We start from the raw sequence: 25617 nt of genomic DNA, 5'->3' as shown, positions 1-25617 counted from the left end.
TCACCCTTCTATACTTATCACTTCATTAAGTCTATGAAAAATCAACCCTTGTATCTAAAATAACCAGTAGAACAAAAATTCAAATTGAGGCCCTTTGAGTGCATTTTCTATCCAAATTATATTGATTATCATTTTAATCTAGCACCTTTTTTCATGTTGCTAAAGTATTTTGAATCATGTAGGAGATTTATTTTCTTCTGACATTTCTTTGTCATTCTCTAGGTGAATGTCTCTTTTAGTCACATGTCTATTTCCCTTGGACCCAAATTCCCAAACGATGGAATTATTCTTGTAGCAGTTACCATTGACTCACTGAAATGTCTGCTACATGCACGTTGAATGACAAAATGCAAATCTGACATATTTGTCAAAGAATCAAGAGGAGAGAAGGTGAACAATTAAAAAGAAAAACTTTGCATAAGATGGATGTCTATCAGATGTTCTCCATCATCATGATTAAATTTTCCATGTTCAAAGAAGGTTGAAAGGGACTAGACAAGAAATATTTTGTACAAGGAAATAGTCACCTCTTTGAAGCACATTTAAATGTTTTTAAAGCACATCTTTAAAAACGTTACACAGAAAATACAAAATTATAAGTGATTCACTTTTTGTTATTATAGAAAGGTACATTTTGGTGGATAGTAAAAGCGTTGGGCTTCTTTCCCCTCAAATAATAAACTTATCATATGAAGTATTTGGTTTATTCATAGTGGCTCATGATGGGACTCAAGTTATTCAGTTATTTTTCCAGAACAAGTAAACAATGGTTCATTTAAAACAGGGAGTTGAATAGGTGAAGCATAAATAAGAAGGAAAGTACAGGCAGTGAAGCCCTCAACTTTCAAAGCACTGGGTTTTTTCTTTCATTTTCTTCTCTCCCCCGCAACTCCCGTCTCGCTCTCCCCACCCACTCTGTATTTCTACCCTCTACCTTTCATTCTGAGGACTGCTCATTATTCTTTTTTAAATGCCAAGGGCCATTCCAGCCTTATTAAGTGGAAACTTGACCGATAGCGATGAAAAGGTCACTTGTAATTCAGGCTACAAGTGATAAAAATTTAGGGGTTAAGATCAACAGAGACTGGGAGGAAAATTGAAAAAATAGAAATAAAGATTTATAGACACGAGGCTATTCAAAGAAGACCAATCCCTGCCAGTTGCTGAGAAATCAAATTGATGACCAGAAAATAAGATCAGATTAAGAAATATGAAGTTGGTAGGGTCACCTGAGGAACAGGCAGGGGACGGGACACTGAGATATATTTTTAGTCGATTATGAAGGGTTTGGGAATGGATAACTCTGAAATCCTTTTACACTACATCACAATATGTCACATATTCCTTGAGAAACTGAATTACCAAACATCCCAGACAACATGAGTGGCTCTTGCTGAAGTGAGAAAAACTTTGAAAGTGACATGAAATGCTAAATTGGCTTTCAGGGTTCAAGATAGGATTTTATAAGTAGCCTAAGCTCTGATTTTCTTCAGCACAAGAAGCTCATATCTACAGGCAACTACCTGTGACCTGTGAAAGGTAACTAAATAGATTTTAAAAAGGTTTAAGATTGTTCTGAGCCCTTAAAATGAGTACAGACCTGCTTTTTTACTTGTAATTATTTAAGGTCTCTTCTTTTTTAGTTTATCCTTCCTCAGCTTTAATTCACCTGGGAGAAGCACTTAGGAGCTACTCAAAAGTAAACAAGTACAGGAGGTATATAGATTGAAGGACTGCTTATGAAGGAAAGTGGGAAAGAGGTTTTTGTTTTGTTTGGGTTTTGTTTTTTTTTTAAGGGATGGAACCAAATAGAATTTTTGAAATAAATATTCAAAATAAATAAATATTTTGAAATAAATACAGTAGGTAACATTCAAATTCAAATCTTGGTATGTAGTAAGAACTATTCTAACTTTTGATATAGGGACTTTGATTATTATACCCACTTTACAGGTGAGAAAACAGAAGACTAAGAGAGAATAACTCCCCAGGTCTGAGCTGAGCCAGGCTTTGAGTTCAGGAAATGTAGCTTCTGGGCCTTGAGCAACTATGTTGTACTGCCTCATGAGCAAATACTTCCTCCTCTTACTTAATAAAAATAGACTGGTGGCTACTAATTGTAGTGAAAAAGAGCTGCTGAAATGTGCTGTGCTCTTGCCCTTTTCCAAGCTTTACCTATGTTACATTATTTAACTCTTCAAACAACTCTAAAAGGTACTTATGGTCATTATCTCTGTTTGAGAGGATGGACCTGAGCTTCTATGAGGTTAAGTAACTTGACCTAGGCCAGTGGTTTTCAATTTTGAATGTACATAATCATTGCCTTGAAAGTTCATTAAAATACAGTTTCCTGGGCCCCAACTCTGGAACTTCTGATTCAGTAGGCCCAGGGTATAGCCAAGATTTGCTGACGTTCCTGGTCAGAGGACCACACTTTGAGAACTACTGCTCTAGGTAATAATGTTAGCAATTGAACCCAGACGGTCTACGTTCTGAGCCCTTAATTTTGTCAACACATGAGGCTATAGAAGTTTTGTGATATTTATTAAGTCCATATTGATTGATATATCCTTTCTGGATGAGAGTACCTCCCAATTGACCCCTGCATTTTGCTCCAGCTCCTACTGGGGCTCCGGCTGCTTCCTGGCTTCTTGATATATCTTCTTTTCTAGTCCCTTTGGCTCTGGAGATGATAAATCTTACCATGTCAGGATGACCGGGTGCCTCAATATTGTTTCTTTGTCATTGCTTTGCATTACCATATCTTAGTTTGAGCCATCCTGATGCTGAATCTGGCCTCTGTACCTCAACACCGAATTAAATCTCAGAGACAAAGTTTTGGGCTGAAGTAGAAAAGAATAACTTTATTGCTTTGCCAGGCAAAGGGGGCCACGTGGGCTAATGCCCTCAAAACTGTGTGTCCCGACCTGGAGAGGGTAGTGAGGAGTGTTATAGTAATGGTTCAAAGAGGAGGGCGTGATCAGCTTGTGGACATTCTTCTGATTGGTTGGTGGTAAGGAGGTTGGGAGTCAGCATCGTCAACCTTCCACTTCCAACTGGTCTGGGGTCTACAGTGTTCCTGGGTAGCAAACAGTTAACTTCTCCCACCTGGTGGGGGTTACAGTATCTGCAAAACAGCTCAAAGATATTGTTATGTATATCCCTTGAGGGGGAACCAGGACCCCGCCCCAAGGCTGCACTATTGTTTCTTGACTGTTCCTCCCTTGTCTCCACTTCCCCTCCCTTCCCTGATTAACAGCTGTTTGAACCTGCCCTTTGGAATTCAGGGAAGGTCATGAGGCTGAATGAAGCCTATTTCCTGTAATCAAGAAATGGGACACACAGAAAGGCTTTCTTTCCTGCCCGGGAGCCCCACAGGGTCCTGCTTGGCTTCAATCCTTTTCCTGCAAAGACCTTACTGGACACAAATAATCCCTGCTTCGTAAGTTTTTTGTAAGGTTTAACTAAGTTAATACATGTAAAATATGTAGCACTGTGCATAGTTTATAGTAAACCTTCAATAAATTGTAGGAATTTCTCCATCCAAAACATGTAAACAATAAGGCATCGCTCATGAATGTCTTCTGTGGACTAGAGATGGCAATAGCTATAAAATATTTTGCAGAGTTTCTGGCATACACTTGGTACTCTATGCTATGACTCTTCCTAAAGGGTTTAATTGAGTACATGTACGTGGGGTTAGTTTGTATGGGCTTTTTAGCAAGTTGATAAATTCAAAGCAGAACTGTGAAGCATCAGTTTCACCAAGCAAATAGATGTTGTTTCCTAGAGCTGGCATGTGAATGGCAATTAAATCAAGTGGGCTTGGTTTGATCCCCATTGGGTGCCTGAGAACTTGCTGGTGTGGCAGTAAAATGACTAACTCTGCTCACAAAATGGCAGACTCATTTGCATGGGGGCAGGAATGAGGTATGACGCCCAAGGAAGAGCACAAAGCAACCCTTGATCAAAGTGCAGAGAACAGAAAGATTGTCAAACTAGCCCTCCTTACCAGAAGGCACTTGGAAGGGAGGGGAATTAGAATTTGAAGTAGTACCTCCTTGGCAGGTAGGACTGATTTCTTAGAACGTCCATTTTCATGTGATACAAAGGCAGTTACTGGGCTGCAAAGTGGAGTAGCTGCCTCAGGAGGGCCAGCCACCTGAAGTTCACTGAGGAATGAAGCCCAAAACTCATGCAGGTAATATGCCTGCCTGGAACTGATGAAGCCAGGAGAACCCAACGTCAGTAGCAAGGGACAAAGGAGAGTGAGAGGACCCAATCTGGCGATAAGACACAGAGAAGGCTAAATAAAGGCCAAGGAGGGAGCCCTTAGGATAAAAGAGTCAGTTATTCTCAAATGTGAATCAGAGCAGAAGAGATTTGTCTTTTATATCTGGGTTTTGAAAGGCTCTGAACTTCCCTTCTTTGAAGGTTAGAAGTGTTAAAGGGCACGGCCCAGTTGGGGCTTAAATCAGAATATGCTATGGGTTGAATCATGTCCTTCCATGAAATCCTAAGCCTCAAGATCTCAGAATGTGACAAGAATGTGATCAGGTCTTTATAGAGGAAATCAAGTTAATAAGAAGTCATTATAACGATTTTAACAATCCCAAACTATTTCATTCAGTAATTTGTTTCTGAAAAGAAGAATGTGTAATTAAATATTTCCTACTTTTTAAAAGTATAATTGGTTTACAGTGTTGTGTTAGTTTCAGGTGCACAGCAAAGTGATTTTTCATTGGAAAAATCATTTAATGTTTTTGGTACTCATTCTACTCATCTGTTAAAAAAAAAGTCTCATGATCTGGTCTTAATATGCTGTGATTTCTGTGATTTATATAGTAGAGGACCCCATGGATCTAACACAGCCATAATTTTTTGTAGTGTTTAGGTAAGCTTTCTTTTTTACAGATAACTTCTTTATTAAATTTTAAATTAAAAATTATTAATTTAAAAATACCTTGATCATGAAAGTCTTGTATACTCATTGTTAAGCATTTTTATGCCGAATTTATGGAGATGGTAAAATTGTTGACATAACTATCATTCGTAGACAACTACTGCTAATATTTTTATGTATTTTATCCAAGCTATTTTTTAGAACAGATCATGCAATTTAAGTTTATTTATTTATTTATTTGGCTGCATTGGGTCTTCGTTGCTGCGCGCGGGCTTTCTCTAGTTGTGGCAAGCGGCAGCTACTCTTCGTTGCGGTGCGTGGGCTTTTCATTGCGGTGGCTTCTCTTGTTGCAGAGCACGGGCTCTAGGCGTGCGGGCTTTAGTAGTTGCAGCATGCAGGCTCATTAGTTGTGGCACGTGGGCTCTAGTGTGCAGGCTCAGTAGTTGTGGCACATGGGCTTAGTTGCTCCGCAGCATGTGGAATCTTCCCAGACCAGGGATGGAAGATTGTGTCCCCTGCATTGGCAGGCAGATTCTTAACCACTGCACCACCAGGGAAGTCCCTCATGCAATTTAATAAGAGGACACAATATTGATTTATTATTTAGCCCTTGTTTAATGTCTCTATTATTGTGTCTTTTAAGTTGCAACAGACATGTTTGTAAGAAAGCAGAGATTTAATAATTAATGCATAAGGAGAATTCATTTGGAAAGTGTCTTTTGCAACTACTTTATCAGATTCAATTAAATGTAGAAGTCACCTTCCTTTAAATTAGAGTGGCTTATCAAATATATACCATAGGAAATTCATTCATGCAAATTAAATTATTTATCTCTAAAAGTCTTAGGGGTAAAAAAGTAACATGTCAGTCACACAAAGATGTTGGGAAACAAGAAGCGTATACTTACAAAGAAAAATTGTAATCTTCAAACAAAAATGACCACCAGAGAAGCACAACTGGGCATAAATCTTTTGTACAAAAACAAGCTGATGGAATTGACAAACATTCCAGACACCTGATAAAATAAATGGCTGATGACACTACACAGTAACTTCTACCTGTAGCCACTGCTTCTTCTCTTAGATGAACAACAATATAGCTCTTTGAACAAAACACATTTATCCATTTATGAAAAAATTTAGCTCTAATATAAATTATATTTGTATTGAAAATAACATTATGTTCCTGTTTCTATATTTGCAAGCAGTGGCTAAATGATACTTCTTTCGAAGGGCACATACACACACATACACCCACCCACACACACCCCTCCAGAATGCTGAAACACAAGAGGCAATTGAAATTTAATGTAAGTTAATTGGGAAAATTATGTAGCGCAATCATAGACTCTCACTGAAAATCATTCGTATGCAAAAATATTCATAGATGTGGACAATCTTTAATAGCTAAACCCTATTTTGATTACTTTTCAATATATAAGAGTTTGTATATGCTATTCAGCCTACTACTGGAATCTGTATTGCACTTGTATAGTAGACATCCAAAGGAAAAATGCTCTGTGGCCAATCACTAGTCCTATAATGAAATTAAGTTCTGATGACAAAGCAAAATATTACTGGCACTCTTCTAAGCAAAAATAATCTTTCTAAAACTCATCAACTCATCAAAAAGCCACTGACATGGCCATAGGGATGTGGATTGAAACACACTAGAATAAGAATAGAAAATTAGGGGAAAATAGCAGCTTCTAGGATAGCACTTACAAGAGCTGGATTAAAGGCTTCAATGAAAGCAATACAAGCAAGTTTGACTCTTCAGAGAAGAGAAACTGTAAAGAGAGAAATTGGCCATTAGGCTTGAGTGAAGTAGATTGACATTTGTGTACAGGAACCAGGATATTTCAAGATTTTAAAATATGGAAAGGTATCTCACTGTTCACTCAACAACTTAACCCATATCACTTCTAGAATCCATCAGGAATATGTTTCATAGGAAGGAGAGCTCCCAAGTTCTCTTAGGCCAGGGAATTTTCCTCGTAGCCAAGAAGGTATTGTACTTTCATTTATCCAGTGTCCCAAATCCAGTGCAAAAAGACTGAGAGCGTGGATGCAAAAATAAGAAGACACCATTAGCATTTGTCCATTTCAACTAAATTTTTATGCAAAATCAAATTTTTCTAATTTAAAACATGGCTCATTAACAGAGCACTTCAGACCTTTGACCTTCTCTCCTACTTCCCATAGCTCCCAGTCCATCATAATGATATCAGAAGACCTTCCAGCTAAAGATCAAAGTTTCAGAAGAAATATTACATCCAAGAGTGCTCATGAAATAAAATGGTGATATTGACTTGAGTGGCTTATTCATGAGTGAGAAGTTGTAAGAGACAGAGGTGGAAAATTTATTATTTTAAAATAATTTATTTTAAAATTTAAAATTTATTATTAAAATTTATTTAAATCTGGAATTTAAAATTTATTATTATTTATTATTAAAGCATTTTCAATGAATTACTTCATGGCATCCTCAAAACTGTGCTGAGCTAGTAAAATAGGCATCATCAGCATTTCAAAGGCACGGAAACTAAGACTGTGAGGTTAAATGAAATAACCAAGGCTAAAGTCTGTGTTTTTTTAATGGTGATACTGCGACATCAACTAAGATTCACTACTCTTGAGTATTTCTATTGTGTATTTTATATATAATTATATAAAACAGCCACAAATCCTCCTCCTCTACCTCTTTTGTCAAATAAAATCACCAAGGCTATATTATATTGGTATATAATCCTTTTCTATTAAAACTCAGTAGATAGTACTCCTTTGTTTTCAAACATGTCACATTGGTGACCAAATCTCGTGCCCACTGATCACTTGTATGTTTATCGGAGACATGTCATATTTCTCTGGAAACGTTTTACAGTCTTCTGTTTTATCTTTGTGCTCTGAAACTTCAGAAGGTTTTATCAATATGTGGGACTGACTATTCTACAGATCCCTGGAGGACCATATAATCTAAAGATTTTTGTCTTTCTTAAACTATGAGAAATCAATTTATTTCTTATAAAATATTCCCCTCAATTTTTTTCTGATATTTTATCTTCTATAACAAAGATTTTATCCCCTTTTACTCAGTCTTTGCCCTCTGCCCTCTGCCAGATCTCTCTCTCTCTCTTCCCCTCTCCCCATCTCCCCCTTCCCCTACCTCCCTCTTTGCCCTTCTTCCTCTGTGTGTGTGTGTTTTAATTTCAAAGGACTCTATCCTGGTTTCTGAATGTTACCTTTTCAGTGCATTTTCTTCTGATTTTATAAATTTGTCTGTGTATACCAAATTCTGTATTAGAATTTTAAAAATCTCTTTTACTTTCTGAATTACCGCTATAAGTTTTGGTCTTTTGGGTCAGCAGTTCTGTTATTCATTCTCTTCTGATGTTGAAATCAACATTTCATTGGTCTAATTATCCTTGACTATTCATTTATATTTAAAGAATTAGAAATTGGGTTAATCTAAATAGCAGATATGCATTTCCTCCATTGTGTATTTTAAGTCCCTTTCCCTCATCAGGTACACACCAAAATGGAAAGTTTGGCCAGACATGCTATAAAAAACTAGTTTGTGGTAGGTGTAGTTTGTCAATTACTAGGTTCTGCTTCAGGTCTAAGTGGTCAGGATATTAGTTGGAAAGCTACAGATGCCAGAATACGAAGGGTTTTAATCAAGGGTGGTGACAGCCACATCCATGGCCCTGTTTCTCCTTTAAATAGAGTCAAAACTTCAGTTAACACTCCAAACAATTTTAAAGAGAGAAATAAATGCCTACAGCTATAATATTTCGACTTCCCATGGCTATAATTCTATATTTTCAGATATTGGTTGGTAAATATCTTAGAAATCAGTAATCCTTTCGAAATCCATTCAGCTACTCTATTTTTGTGTATAATAATTATGCTCTCAATAAAAAATGCGTGGACTTCAGGAAAGTTCCAGTGTTCAGGTGGAGTTTTATCAATTTCACATGTAGGTTTTATACTGAATTTTATATACTTGCATGAAGATTATTGCAAGAGCCTCAAGCTAGGGAGACTAACAACAAAGCTAATATCAAGACCATGATTGCTTCAGTACAATGGATTAAAACGGCAGAGTGATATTTGGGAAGGGAGGATGATCTATAGCCAAGAACAAAACTGAAACCTAGGAGGAAGAAGACCATATAAATATTGAATAGTTAATGGCACGTGCATTTGAAGGAGAATTGTAGCATCTGCTCTAAAGGCGTTCCAAGTATATGCAATTATCTGATGGACTGTGCAATAGGGGAGGATGCTGTATGATGAGAATCATTAGAGAGAGACGAAAGAAAGTTAAGGTGGGAGTGAGCCATGCAGGGCGAATTTGCTTACCTGCAAGATACCTCCATAGGTCGCTAAATGAGTGGTGACTGGAGCTGTGCAGTTTGGGTAACCTCCTTAGGGGAGCCTAAGACAGATTAGAGTAAAAACTTTTCTAAAATACCAGTGGCATGAGTATTTCCATTATGATATAACCCTCTTCATGAGAGACCCCATCAACCATGGGATGTGTTTGGGAGTGTTATGGCGGGAGGGGTAAAGGAGATGCCATAGGGTTTTTATGACAAAATATATGTAATAGCTACATGATACTAGTTGCTTTGTGAAGGTCAATCAAAGAAATTTCCAAATAAAACAAATATGAGGATCCATCACTGATGAAAGAACTTGCTCAAAACAATATTCTAAAAACAGGGGATGTGGAGTTCATTACTTATGAGATTTATTAGCCACAAGTGGGCCAAAAGTTGGATTTTTAGCTTTACCCCCATATTGTGAAAAAGTTCTTAGTTTATTCACCGCACAGAGCAAACACATGCTAAAGTCAATGTGGAACAGTAAATAAATAAAAAGGACAGCTTGAAAGAATCTCATTCAGAAGTGAAATCGCAAGATAAGCTTTCATTGTGAATCAAGACAACAGTCTTCAGAGTCCAAATAGCCTGAGCACATGACCACCAGAAATAAAGCACGAAGTCCCAGCCTCCCTGTCTGAATGGCAGTCACAGGAGCCAGATGCCAGCCTTTGAAAGACCTCTCACTAGCAGCAGGATCTGACACACTGGCAGGCTTTTCAAATAGTTTCCCTGGCAGCTTTGAAGTTGCCTCTAAGTCAGTTATGTGATTAGATTCTTCAGGGAGCCTTGGCTTGCCTATCTTCCTCTGTGCCATATCTCTGGACAATGCAGCTTCTCACAAAGACAGGTAACTGTGCAGTTCCCATCAGTTTGGACTGCCAGTTTTCCAAGAGTGAATATTTATTTTGTTAAACTAAATAAATAATCACAGTCAATTTTCTAGAATATACTTGCCTAAGCAAAAAATCCTGAGTGGACAGAGAGAAAGCATGATTATTATGTTTTGATTCTGGGTGCCTGGTCTGTCTTTCTTCCTGGTCCCCATGCCTACTTTAGAGTTTCCAAAGATTTCTTCTTCATCTTCTCTTACCCTAAGTAACCAACCACTTCCTCTTGGATCTTTCTAAAATTACATTTTATGGTAGAGTTAGGGGGAAGAAAACAGAAGTTCAGAAGAAAGGAAGATTAAGAATGGTCACTGGAAATGTCTTCCTAGTTTATATCATCACTAGGTGTTTTACCAATGCATGGAACTTGAAGACAGATGTGGTTTTTAAAAAAGTTTAAATCACATAGCATTAAGGAAATCAACAACAAATAACCCTTCTTGGTAAGCTTTATATATAAAACTTTTAGAGTAGATTCGATTGAGTCCATTTTCTCATTTACTCAGGGCCCTGAGAGGACCAAACTTATACATGTATTATTCTAATGATGTTCAGTGAAAGTGTGGTGCATCTTATTTTCAAGAACTTAAAAGCAATGCCAAATAATATATTTAGTATATAAGTTGCAGTGCTTATGTTTTCCATTGTGCCAAATTCAAAAGAATATAGGAAGGCTGTATATGATAAAACACCTCCTTAAAGTTTCACATTGATAACATAATTTATCATTTCTCTTACTAGTAAAAATGTTCTTCCCTGCCTCCAAAGAGCCTTTCTACATTTTAATGACAGTGCATATTTGATTTACTAAAGTATGGGTTACTGTGAAGTTAGAAATGAAATAACAGCATGTCATCTCTCTTCAGCTCTCTCTACTACAGGACTGTGTAGTTTTAATTTTTTCTGTATACTTTGTTCTCCATTCCCATCTGGCAAAGAAGGTCTGCCTAGTTATAGCAGAGGTTGCTCTCACTGGGTCCAAGGGTGGAAGCAGGTGTGTTCAGCCTCAGAACCCTTTTCCTTAGCCAAGGATACCGAGAAAATTACAAATGAGACAGGCTTGATCTTCAGCCAGGGGAGACGGTGCTCATCAATCTTAACCATCAGACCATCCCCTGCTTGAGTTTTCAGCCAGCTTGAGAGAAGGATAAACAGAATTTTTTCCCATTTTCTTTTTTTCCCTTCTTTTATTATTTTTGCTGGTGTTGTAAGAAAAAGGAGGGAGGAAATTTAAGTAGTAGATTTTTTATTCAACAACTCTACTTTATGACTCCCAAAGTAAAGCTTTCAGCACTGTAATTGGCTGGGAAAATTAACAGAGTAATATTTAATGTGTGAACTATAAGTTTAACCTGTTTCTAGAAAACCTCATTTTATCATTTGGCTGAAGAGGAGATTTGGAAGTCGTCCTCTTTGAAGAGAACAGAGAACAGATACTGACCCAACATTTCAACATAGTATAGTCTGGATTGACATTCATAAACGCATGAAGGTTATATTTTGGAAATGTGAGGAAATAATTTCCTTTCAATTTTAAAAGCAAAATTCCATCTCATTTGGGTGGTGGCACCTTCCACAGCAAAGGCATGAATCAAGTCATGTTCATTTTCTTCCATTTCCATTCTGTCCAATCTGCTTTTACCACTTTCCATTATAGAACTTCTTTATTTTTAATTAGTTAGGGCTCCAAGTTGCTCAATTGCCAAACTTTGATAAATAAGTAAAAACTCAAATTATCTTTGGTATTAATATCGCAAATGTGTACAATGCTTTACTTTTTCGTCTTTCACATATACCGTGTGTCATTTGAACCTCATGTAGTGTACCCAGGGCAAAGGGTTATTATCCGAGTCTTACAGATGTGGCAATACAGGTTCAGAGAGATTAGGTGACTTTACCAAGTTAGTAAGTGATACAGCTAGGCTGTGATGCTTTTTAGATCTAAAGCCAGAGATCTCTAAGCTGTGGGTTCCACTATTTTGATCTCCTTAGCTTTTCAGTTGCCAAGCAGAGTTTAGGTGACACTAATCACCTAACCACTTGCCTCCACCTGTAAAAAGCCTCATTCTTTACACCTGTGGGCCATACACCTATTGTCATGTTTTTTATGTGCCCTATGATAGGAATGTAATAGGGAAGTATTGCTACACACTATCACTGTCCCCTAAAACATTTACCTACATATTTTAAATTTTATTCTAAATACATTCTAAAATTGGATTAGTAAATCTTTTTGTCTCGTTTGAGTCACTTTTATTTTGTGTTTCTGCTTCAATCAGCAAAAACTATGTCATAATTAATACAGTGATTCTATCAATCCCAAACTATTTCATTCAAGAATTTGTTTCTGAAAAGAAGAATGTATAATTAAGTATTTCCTACTTTTTAAAAGTATAATTGATTTACATTGTTGTCTCAGTTTCAGGTGTCCAGCAAAGTGATTGTTATACATATATATATAACATATATATGTTCTTTTTCAGATTCTTTTCTCTTATAGGTTATTACAAAATACTGAGTAGATGTCCCTGTGCTATTTAGTAGGTCCTTGTTTGTTATCTATTTTATATATAGTAGTGTGTATATGTTAATCTCAAAATCCTAATTCATCCCCTGCTTTCTTATCATGTGGGTTCACGTAAATTTCTTTCTTCAGACTACATACCAATCCCTAACCAGAAATCTCTTACTATTTTTCAAGAAGAGAACAGATAAAAGAATATATGTGTATATACATCAGGGAGAGAGATAGAGAGAGAGGGAGAAGGAGAGAGAGAGAGGTAGATAGCGTAGGTATACAGGCACACCTTATTATATTGTGTTTTGCAGATATTGTGGGGGGGGGGTTGTTTTGTTTTACAAATTAAAGGCTTATGTCAACCCTACGTCAAGCAAGTCTATTGACACCATTTTCCCAACAGTATATTCTCACTTCATATCTGTTGGTCACATTTTGGTAATTCTCGCAATATTTTGAACTTTTTCATTATTATTATATTGGTTATGGTGATCTGTGATCAATGATATTCAATGTTACTATTGCACAAAAGATTATGTCTCTCTGAAGGCTCCGATGATGATTAGCATTTTTAGCAATAAAGTGTTTTTTAATTAATGTACATACATTATTTTTTAGACATAATGCTATTGCACACTTAATACCCTACCATATAGTATAAACCTAATTTTTATATGCCCTGGGAAACCAAAAAATTCATGTTAACTCACTTTATTGCAATACAGGCTTTATTGTAATGGTGTGCAACTGAACCCACAATATCTCTGAGGTATGCCTGTAGATATAAACTGTATTTGTTGCTCTAAATCTGAATGTGTCCAATTAATTAGCCATTTTCTTCTTAAGATGAAGTTGAACGTATCTCTGGAAGCCATGACAATATTGGAGGCTCATCCCCACTCAGTAAAAGTAACCAAAAAATACTTTTGAAAGTTGATTTGCCATTCAAAATTTAGCAGGTGATTTTATGTGTGTTTTCTGTTTTGATTTCTCACAACAATTTTTTTGTGAATCAGCTATTATTATCACTGAGTTTCGAATCAGAAAGTGGTTGTGAGACATAAATTCTCCTCCAATTGCTTTAAAGTCATGTCTCAGTCTAGAACTTCCTAGGAGTTCTGAGTACTGATCCTGACTCACAGTGTCATTTCTGTCGAAGTGATGCTTCCGCTAATGTTTATCACTTGGTGCCCCTTGTAATAACCCATGAAATTCTTGAGATATTGTTTTGTTTCCACTATCTTCGCCTGAGGTATCCTGAGACTAAACAAGTTGCCCAGTTCTCCCTAGCTAGGTTGTTATCTCCAGCCATCTCCTCACACCTTCAGGATCCTCAGACCCACCTAAGATAAATGGTTTAAAATGAATTATAGTTTTCAGTGTAAAGATAGATTAATATCGCAGAACCATTGAGAGACATAATTTCCACCAAGGGAAGAAGATGGCCATTTCATCGCAGAAAGTTTTCATAACTGGCATCCCTCGACTTGCAGCACATTTGCTAGTGGTCACCCTTAATATTAGAGGATAATCAGCTCACAGCGGTGGGGGAGGAGCACACACCATCAAGTAGGAACTGAGAAGCCAGAAAACCACATGACCAGAATAGATTCAGAATCCCAGATGGCTTTAGCTACTGCCAGAACATTCTGACTCTGAGCAAAAATATTACCATCATTTGCTCCACGGCCCCAAAGTCACACTCAATCCCCATCCTCACATAAATATTTCGTATTATAACACCCCTTCAGAGCCCTAGAGCTCTCGCAAGCTTCTTTCAAAATGACGGATGACCCTCTGCCCCATAGAGACAGATTTCATGGACTGCCTCAATGTAAGTTTCGGATGGAGCGTTGTGTGATGAAGTTTAGTAACAGCAGTTAATCTGCTGCTCACAAGCCTAATAGCCAGACAGAAGTGAGGAGCCTTGACACCAAAGTCCTAGCCTTAGGTTCAGCAGTGCGGACAGCAATCGACTTGGATGTCTGGTAGACGTCGTCTCCGCCTTGGTGCTTGATAGATGGCAGATCATTAACTTCAGAACCATCAGACTGACAAACTAGGGAGACTGTCATCTAAAGAGAGCCTGAGGTTTGGAATAGCTTGTTTTTAATGTTAGGTAAGGACTTGTAGGAGTATATATTCTAACTGACCATTATACCATTATATTATATAAAGATGTTAACAACACTGACCTAAAAACACCAACAGTCTCAAGAAGTTTCTTTAACCAAAATGTCTCTATTCCTGGACAAAAGCCAAATGTTTTTCACCTTCATCAGCCTGTAAGTTTCTTCAGCGTCCCCAGACTCAGTGTCAGACACAGTTTCACTCTGCGTTCCACCACACCCAACGTCACAAGAATTTAGTGAGAAGAGGAGACAGATTGTGTTTACAAAGTGTTTTCCTGTTTTATCCATCCATCCATTCATTCATTATCCATTCAATCATCTACTTACTATATTTACACAATATCTACTATATGTTGGTCAGTGTTCTAGGCACTGCCTATAGAGTGGCAGGTAAGATAAAACCAACATCTAGTAGCAGTCATGAATTATGAATCCTATATTCTAGTGGAGTCATAGGGAGTGTGTGTGTTTGTGCATTTGTCTGTCTGTGTCTGTGTGTCTAAAACGGTGCTAGGAAATAATACTGATAGGTACCCATGGGCCAGATAATATAGGACTTTATAGGCCACAGAAGAGAAAGCTTTGTACCTTTCTAAGTTTTTCTTTTCTTTTTTATACAGCAGGTTCTTATTAGTCATCGATTTTATACACATCAGTGTATACATGTCAATCCCAATCGCCCAATTCATCACACCACCACCACCGCCCCCCCCGGGGTTTTCCCCCCTTGGTGTCCATACGTTTGTTCTCTACATCTGTGTCTCAACTTCTGCCCTGCAAACCGGTTCATCTGTACCATTTTTCTAGGTTCCACATACACGCGTTAATATACGATATTTGTTTTTCTCTTTCTGGCTTCACTCTGTATGACAGTCTCTAGATCCATCCACGTCTCAACAAATGACTCAGTTTCGTTCCTTTTTATGGCTGAGTCATATTCCATTGTATATATGTACCATATCTTCTTTATCCATTCGTCTGTCGATGGGCATTTAGGTTGCTTCCATGACCTGGCTATTGTAAATAGTGTTGCAGTGAATATTGGGGTGCATGTGTCTTTTTGAATAATGGTTCTCTCTGGGTATATGCCCAGTAGGGGGACTGTTGATCCTATGGTAATTCTATTTTTAGTTTTTTAAAGAACCTCCATACTGTTCTCCATAGTGGCTGTATCAATTTACATTCCCACCAACAGTGCAAGAGGGTTCCCTTTTCTCCACACCCTCTCCAGCATTTGTTGTTTGTAGATTTTCTGATGATGCCCATTCTAACTGGTGTGAGGTGATACCTCATTGTACTTTTGATTTGCATTTCTCTAATTATAAGTGATGTTGAGCAGCTTTTCATGTGCTTCTTGGCCATCTGTATGTCTTCTTTGGAGAAATGTCTACTTACATCTTCTGCCCATTTTTGGATTGGGTTGTTTGTTTCTTTAATATTGAGCTGCATGAGTTGTTTATATATTTTGGAGATTAATCCTTTGTCCGTTGATTCATTTGCAAATATTTTCTCCCATTCTGAGGATTGTCTTTTCGTCTTGTTTATGGTTTCCTTTGCTGTGCAAAAGCTTTGAAGTTTCATTAGGTCCCATATGTTTATTTTTGTTTTTATTTCCATTACTCTAGGAGGTGGATCAAAAAAGATCTTGCTGTGATTTATGTCAAAGAGTGTTCTTCCTATGTTTTCCTCTAAGGGTTTTATAGTGTCCGGTCTTACATTTAGGTCTCGAATCCATTTTTTTTTTTTTAAGGTGAATTTTTTTTTTTTTTAATTTTTTTTTTTAAACATCTTTATTGAAGTATAATTGCTTTACAATGGTGTGTTAGTTTCTGCTTTATAACAAAGTGAATCAGTTATACATATACATATGTTCCCATATCTCTTCCCTCTTGCATCTCCCTCCCTCCCACCCTCCCTATCCCACCCCTCTAGGTGGTCACAAAGCACCGAGCTGATCTCCCTGTGCTATGCGGCTGCTTCCCACTAGCTATCTATTTTACATTTGGTAGTGTATATATGTCCATGACACTCTCTCACCCTGTCACATCTCACCCCTCCCCCTCCCCATATCCTCAAGTCCATTCTCTAGTAGGGCTGTGTCTTTATTCCCGTCTTGCCACTAGGTTCTTCATGACCCTTTTTTTTTTTTTTTCCTTAGATTCCATATATATGTGTTAGCATACTGTATTTCTTTTTCTCTTTCTGACTTACTTCACTCTGTATGACAGACTCTAACTCCATCCACCTCATTACAAATACCTCCATTTCATTTCTTTTTATGGCTGAGTAATATTCCATTGTATATATGTGCCACATCTTCTTTATCCATTCATCCGATGATGGACACCTAGGTTGCTTCCATGTCCTGGCTATTGTAAACAGAGCTGCAATGAATATTTTGGTACATGACTCTTTCTGAATTATGGTTTTCTCAGGGTATATGCCCAGTAGTGGGATTGCTGGGTCATATGGTAGTTCTATTTTTAGTTTTTTAAGGAACCTCCATACTGTTCTCCATAGTGGCTGTATCAATTTACATTCCCACCAACAGTGCAAGAGTGTTCCCTTTTCTCCACACCCTCTCCAGCATTTATTGTTTCTAGATTTTTTGATGATGGCCATTCTGACCGGTGTGAGATGATACCTCATTGTAGTTTTGATTTGCATTTCTCTAATGATTAATGATGTTGAGCATTCTTTCATGTGTCTGTTGGCAATCTGTATATCTTCTTTGGAGAAATGTCTATTTAGGTCTTCTGCCCATTTTTGGATTGGGTTGTTCGTTTTTTTCAAATCCATTTTGAGATTATTTTTGTGTATGGTGTTAGGGAGTGTTCTAATTTCATTATTTTACATGTATCTGTCCAGTTTTCCCAGCACCACTTATTGAAGAGGTTGTCTTTTCTCCATTGTATATCTTTGCCTCCTTTATCATAGATTAGTTGACCGTAGGTGTGTGGGTTTATCTCTGAGTTTCCTATCTTGTTCCATTGATCTGTGTTTCTGTTTTTGTGCCAGTACCATATTGTCTTGATTACTGTAGCTTTGTAGTATAGTCTGAAGGCAGGGAGTCTGATTCCTTCAGCTCTGCTTTTTTCCCTCAAGACTGCTTTGGCTATTTGGGGTCTTTTGTGTTTCCATACAAATTTTAAGATTTTTTGTTCTAGTTCTGTAAAAAATGCCATTGGTAATTTGAAAGGGATTGCACTGAATCTGTAGATTGCTTTGGGTAGTATAGTCATTTACACAATATTGATTCTTCCACCAAGAACATGGTATATCTCTCCATCTGCTGGTATCATCTTTAATTTCTTTCATCAGTGTCTTATAGTTTTCTGCATACAGGTCTTTTGTCTCCTTAGGTAGGTTTATTCCTAGGTATTTTATTCTTTTTGTTGCAATGGTAAATGGGAGTGTTTCCTTAATTTTTCTTTCAGGTTTTTCATCATTAGTGTATAGGAATGCAAGAGATTTCTGTGCATTAATTTTGTATCCTGCAATTTTACCAAATTCATTGATTAGCTCTAGTAGTTTTCTGGTGGCATTTTTAGGATTCTCTATGTATAGTATCATGTCATCTGCAAACAGTGACAGTTTTACTCCTTCTTTTCCAATTTGTATTCTTTTTATTTCTTCTCTGATTGCTGTGGCTAGGACTTCTAAGACTATGTTGAATAATAGTGGTGAGAGTGGACATCCTTGTCTTCTTCCTGATCTTAGAGGAAATGCTTTCAGTTTTTCACCATTGAGAATGATGTTTGCTGTGGTTTTTTCATATATGGCCTTTATTATGTTGAGGTAGGTTCCCTCTGTGCCCACTTTCTGGAGAGTTTTTACCATAAATGGGTGCTGAATTTTGTCAAAAGCTTTATCTGCATCTGTTGAGATGATCACATGGTTTTTATTCTTCAGTTTGTTAATATGGTGTATCACATTGATTGATTTGCATATATTGAAGAATCCTTGCATCCCTGGGATAAATCTCACTTGATCATGGTGTATGATCCTTTTAATGTGTTGTTGGATTCTGTTTGCTAGTATTTTGTTGAGGATTTTTGCATCTATATTCATCAGTGATATTGGTCTGTAATTTTTTTTTGTATTATCTTTGTCTGGGTTTGGTATCAGGGTGATGGTGGCCTCATAGAATGAGTTTGGGAGTGTTCCTTCCTCTGCAATTTTTTGGAAGAGTTTGAGAAAGATGGGTGTTAGCTCTTCTCTAACTGTTTGACAGAATTCACCTGTGAAGCCATCTGGTCCTGGACTTTTGTTTGTTGGAAGATTTTTAATCACAGTTTCAATTTCATTACTTGTGATTGGTCTGTTCATATTTGCTCTTTCTTCCTGGTTCAGTCTTGGAAGGTTATACCTTTCTAAGAATTTGTCCATTTCTTCCAGGTTGTCCATTTTATTGGCATAGAGTTGCTTGTAGTAGTCTCTTAGGATGCTTTGTATTTCTGTCGTGTCTGTTGTAACGTCTCCTTTTTCATTTCTAATTTTATTGATTTGAGTCCTCTCCCTCTTTTTCTTGATGAGTCTGGCTAATGGTTTATCAATTTTGTTTATCTTCTCAAAGAACCAGGTTTAGTTTTATTGAAATTTGCTATTGTTTTCTTTGTTTGTATTTCATTTATTTCTGCTCTGATCTTTATGATTTCTTTCCTTCTGCTAACTTTGGGTTTTGTTTGTTCTTCTTTCTCTAGTTCCTTTAGGTGTAAGGTTAGATTTTTTATTTGAGATTTTTCTTGTTTCTTGACGTAGGCTTGTATAGCTATAAACTTCCCTCTTAGAACTGCTTTGGCTGCATCCCATAGGTTTTGGATCATGGTGTTTTCATTGTCATTTGTCTCTAGGTATTTTTTGATTTCCTCTTTGATTTCTTCAGTGATCTCTTGGTTATTTAGTAACGTATTGTTTAGCCTCCATGTGTTTGTGTTTTTTACGTTTTTTTCCCCTGTAATTCACTTCTAATCTCATAGCGTTGTGGTCAGAAAAGATGCTTGATATGATTTCAATTTTCTTACATTTACTGAGGCTTGATTTGTGACCCAAGATGTGATCTATCCTGGAGAATGTTTCATGCACACTTGAGAAGAAAGTGTAATCTGCTGTTTTTGGATGGAATGTCCTATAAATATCAATTAAATCTATCTGGTCTATGGTGTCCTTTAAAGCTTCTGTTTCCTTATTTATTTTCATTTTGGATGATCTGTCCATTGATGTAAGTGAGGTGTTAAAGTTCCCCATTATTAATGTGTTACTGTCGATTTCCTCTTCTAGAGCTGTTAGCAGTTGCCTTATGTATTGAGTTGCTCCTATGTTGGGTAATTGTTATATCTTCTTGTTGGATTGATTCCTTGATCGTTATGTAGTGTCCTTCCTTGTCTCTTGTAACATTCTTTATTTTAAAGTCTATTTTATCTGAAATAAGTATAGCTACTCCAGCTTTCTTTTGATTTCCATTTGCATGGAATATCTTTTTCCATACCCTCACTTTCAGTCTGTATGTGTTCCCCAGGTCTGAAGTGGGTCTCTTGTAGACAGCATATATATGGGTGTTGTTTTTCTATCCATTTAGCAGGCCTATGTCTTTTGGTTGGAGCATTTAATCCATTCAGGTTTAAGGTAATTATCGACATGTATGTTCTTATGACCATTTTCTTAATTGTTTTGGGGTTTTTTTTGTAGGTCCTTTTCTTCTCTTGTGTTTCCCACTTAGAGAATTTCCTTTAGCATTTGTTGTAGAGCTGGCTTGGTGGTGCTGAATTCTCTTAGCTTTTGCTTGTCTGTAAAGCTTTTGGTTTCTCCATCAAATCTGAATGAGATCCTTGCCGGGTAGAATAATCTTGGTTGTAGGTTCTTCCCTTTCATCACTTTAAGTATATCATGCCACTCCCTTCTGGCTTGTAGAGTTTCTGCTGAGAAATCAGCTGTTAACCTTATGGGAGTTCCCTTGTATGTTATTTGTCGTTTTTCCCTTGCTGCTTTCAATAATTTGTCTTTGTCTTTAATTTTTGCCAATTTGATTACTATGTGTCTCGGCGTGTTTCTCTTTGGCTTTATCCTGTATGGGACTCGCTGCTCTTCCTGAGCTTGGGTGGCTATTTCCTTTCCCATGTTAGGGAAGTTTTCGACTATAATCTCTTCAAATATTTTCTCTGGTCCTTTCTCTCTCTCTGCTCCTTCTGGGACCCCTATAATGCGAATGTAGTTGCGTTTAATGTTGTCCCAGAGGTCTCTTAGGCTGTCTTCATTTCTTTTCATTCTTTCTTCTTTATTCTGTTCTGCAGCAGTGAATTCCACCATTCTGTCTTCCAGGTCACTTATCCGTTCTTCTGCCTCAGTTATTCTGCTATTGATTCCTTCTAGTGGAGTTTTCATTTCACTTATTGTATTGTTCATCTCTGTTTGTTTGTTCTTTAATTCTTCTAGGTGTTTGTTAAACATTTCTTGCATCTTCTCGATCTTTGCCTCCATTCTTTTTCTGAGGTCCTGGATCATCTTCACTATCATTATTCTGAATTCTTTTTCTGGAAGGTTGCCTATCTCCACTTCATTTAGTTGTTTTTCTGGGGTTTTATCTTGTTCCTTCATCTGGTACATAGCCCTCTGCCTTTTCATCTTGTCTATCTTTCTGTGAATGTGGTTTTTGTTCCACAGGCTGCAGGACTGTAGTTCTTGCTCCTTCTGTCTGCCCTCTGGTGGATGAGGCTATCTAAGAGGCTTGTGTAAGTTTCCTGATGGGAGGGACTGGTGGTAGGTAGAGCTTACTGTTGCTCTGGTGGGCAGAGCTCAGTAAAATTTTAATCCACTTGACTGCTGATGGGTGGGGCTGGGTCCCCTCCCTGTTGGTTGTTTGGCCTGAGGCAAGCCAACACTGGAGCCTACCTGGGCTCTTTGGTGGGGCTAATGACAGACTCTGGGACAGCTCTTGCCAAGGATTACTTCCCAGAACTTCTACTGCCAGTGTCCTTGTCCCCAGGGTGAGCCACAGCCACCCCCTGCCTCTGCAGGAGACCCTCCAACACTAGCAGGTAGGTCTGGTTCAGTCTCCCCTTGGGTCACTGCTCCTTCCCCTGGGTCCCGATGCACACACTATTTTGTGTACGCCCTCCAAGAGTGGGTTCTCTGTTTCCCCCAGTCCTGTAGAAGTCCTGCAATCAATTCCCACTAGGCTTCAAAGTCTGATTCTCTAGGAAATCCTCCTCCTGTTGCCGGACCCCCAGGTTGGGAAGCCTGATGTGGGGCTCAGAACGTTCCCTCCGGTGGGTGGACTTCTGTGGTATAAGTGTTCTCCAGTCTGTGAGTCACCCACCCAGCAGTTAAGGGATTTGATTTTACTGTGATTGCACCCCTCCTACCGTCTCATTGTGGCTTCTCCGTTGTCTTTGGATATGGTGTATCTTTTTTGGTGAGTTCCAGTTTCTTCCTGTCGATGATTGTCCAGCAGCTAGTTGTGATTCTGGTGTTCTCGCAAGAGGGAGTGAGAGCACGTCCTTCTACTCCTCCGTCTTGGTTCCTCTCAATACCTTTCTAAGTTTAACTAGAATTGAATTAAGGGATTTTAGCTGGAGAATGACATGATGAGATTCACTTTGTTGGAATATCCCTTTGGCTACACTGTGGATAATTTGAGAAACTGTAGAAGCAGAAGGATCAGTTGGGAGTCTAAAGCAGCAGTGCTTGAGAAAGCTGAGCGTACTTGGGGCTAGAGTGAGACTGGCAAGGGTGACCAAAAGTTCAACATTTTTGAACCAGTTTTGAAGTTTGACCTGATAGGAGTGAATGGGGGTCTGAGAAAACACTCATGAAAGGCTGTTAATTGTTCATGTAAACTGCTGAATGTCTGGTGCCATTTACTGAGATAGCAATCAAGAGTTGTGTATTAGATTTAGAATTCTGAGATGTCTTTTAGATAGCCAGTGGAATTATTATATTGGCAGTTGGAATACAGGTCAGGGAGAGGATGGAAATGAACTTACAAATTGAAGACTGATTCATCCACCACATAGGTGATGTTTAAATACAAAGCATTGGGTAAAATCACTTATGAGTGAGAACAGACATAGCAGAGAGGTCTGAGGACTGAACTTTGGAGCACCTTATCATTCAGAAATAATGAAGGGAATGATACCCCAAAGGAACCTGAGGCATGAATGAAGTAAGAGGAAAGCCAGGGTAGCATGTTTCTTGTTCGTATTATTATTGGCCACAGTAATCATTGTGGGAAGAGCATGGTTGTGTTACCAGGAAGAGGTTACCAGAATTTATCTCATGTTTCTTTTTCACATGGTACAGCTCTGAAATCAGGATGCATCTTGTAATTGATGGTATCTTAGGACTGTGTCACAGTTTATATGGCAGAATTTTTTCTTGAATATTGGCACATAAAATAATAGTGTATCTTGGAATTGATGCTGTTTTAGATCTAATGAAATTTAGAATGATGACTGTACAGCACAGCACATACACAAGCAGGTTAATAACATTCATATTCTCTCTCTTTTTCTGTCTGTCTGTCTGTGTCTCTCTCACACATCATTAAGTATTTGAACACTCTTTCTTGAGAAGGCTTGAGGATCCCATAAGGATAATTTCATTTTCTTAATATAAAATAACAGGAAACAAATGAACAAGTTCCTATATATGATATTTGAGGAGGAGGATATTCTAAAGTCACTGGTATATTATCTACATGTTTCTTATTGTATGTCAACTTTATGATTTGGTGGTAAATATATTATACTCAGATTATAAATCCATCCAATCACAATTTACTCCTCTATCAAGCAAATAATTTCCAATAATTCTTATAAATTTCACAACTAAGATATAACTTGATAAAAGTTATTGAATACTTTCAATTTGCTAGAAATAAAGGAATATCATGGCCATGAAAGAACACTAATAAGTTTTTGTTCATGGTGATTTTGCAACCGAATTTTACCTTCAAACATTTAAGAATTGTTTTTTATAATAAAAATTGACACTGAAAATGATTTTAAATTATGCAGCTATCAAAAGTCTTAGGTAACTTGAAGTAGCAAACAACTCATTACTTTACCAAAGCGTAGTAAGTTATACAGTACATATAGTCATTGAACATTGGTCATGTTCAGGAATTGTTGTTGCATTGTCGCAAGCTGATATTAAATATTGGAAATAATATTGAAATTAAATACTGAAAAAATATCAGCAAATATGCTAGATGTATGGATATAGGACATTACCAATTTATGCAACTTATTACTGCTATCAGTGACTTTTTTTTCTTTTTTCTCCTTCAAATTCCATATTTAATTCATCAGCAAGTTCTGGCAACATTACCTCCAAATATATCCCAAATTTGACTACTTCTTCCCTTGTTTATCATCAAAATATTAGTCTAAACCACTGACATCTCTTACCTAGTTTACTGTAAATTCTTTGTAACTTGCTTCCCTTCCTCCTCTCTTGCTGCTCAATCCACTCTTCACACAGTGGCTAGAGTGGTCTTTTTTTCTTTAACAGACTTTATGTTTTAAAAAAGTTTTAGGTTCATAGCAAAATTGAGCAGAAAGCACAGAAAGTTTCCATGTACCCCTAGCTCACCTAGCCTCCCCCACTATAAACATCTCGCACCACAGTTGTATGTTTGTTACAATTGATGAACCGGCATTGACATGTCATTATCACCCAAAGTCCATAGTTTATATTAGTGTTCGCTCTTGTTGTTGTAAGAGAGTATAGTTTACATTAGGATTCACTTTTGGTTTTGAAAAAAGTAAAATGTCAGCTATCCATCATTATAGTATCATACAGAATAGTTTTACTGCCCTAAAAATCCTCTGTGCTCCACCTATTCATCCTTTCCTCCCCTAACCCCTGATCTTTTTGCTGTTTCCGTAGTTTTGCCTTTTCCAGAATGTCATATAGTTGGAATCATACAGCATGTAGCCTTTTCAAACTGGCTTCTTTCACTTATCAATATTCATTTATGTTTCCTCCATGTCTTGTCAAGGCTTGATTGCTCATTTCTTTGTGCTGAATAACAACATCTCATTGTCTGGATGTACCAAAGTTTATTTATCTACTCATCTACTGAAGGACATCTTGGTTGCTTCCAAGTTTTGGCAATTATGAATAAAGCTGCTGTCAACATCTGTGTGCAGGTTTTTGTGTGGACATAAGTTTTCAACTCATTTGGGTAAATACCAAGAAGTCCAGTTGCTGGGTCATATGGTAAGAGTATGTATAGTTTTGTAAGAAACTACCAGACTGTCTTACATACCATTTTGCATTCCCACCAGTAATGAATAAGAGTTCCCGTTGCTTGCCAGCATTTGGTGTTTTCAGTGTTTTGGATTTTGGCCATTCTAATAGGTGTAGTGGTATCTCGTTGTTTTATAGAGTTGTCTTTTTATTTTTATTTATTTTTTAAAAATAATTTATTTTTATTTATTTATTTTTTACTTATTTATTGCCGTGCCACACGGTATGTGAGATCTTAGTTTCCTGACCAGGGATCAATCTCACGCCCCCTGCAATGGAAGCGCGGAGTCTTAACCACTGGACAGCCAGGGAAGTCCTCTAGAGTTGTCTTTTTAAATCCTAAATTTGATTGTGTTGCTCCTCTTTTTAAAGCTTTCCAATGATTTCCCATTACAACAACTGTCAGTTCCAAACTCCTTATGATGACCCACAAGGCCCTGCATAATTTGGCCTCTGCCCAGCCGTTCCTTTCTGATTGGTCTACACCTATGTCATGCTGGTTGTGCACTTTGATTTCCACCCACTTCTTCACCTC

Source organism: Eubalaena glacialis, chromosome 8 (assembly GCF_028564815.1).
Source record: "Eubalaena glacialis isolate mEubGla1 chromosome 8, mEubGla1.1.hap2.+ XY, whole genome shotgun sequence".
NCBI classification, from domain to species: Eukaryota; Metazoa; Chordata; class Mammalia; order Artiodactyla; family Balaenidae; genus Eubalaena; species Eubalaena glacialis.
Note: the sequence above shows the minus strand (reverse complement) of the source record.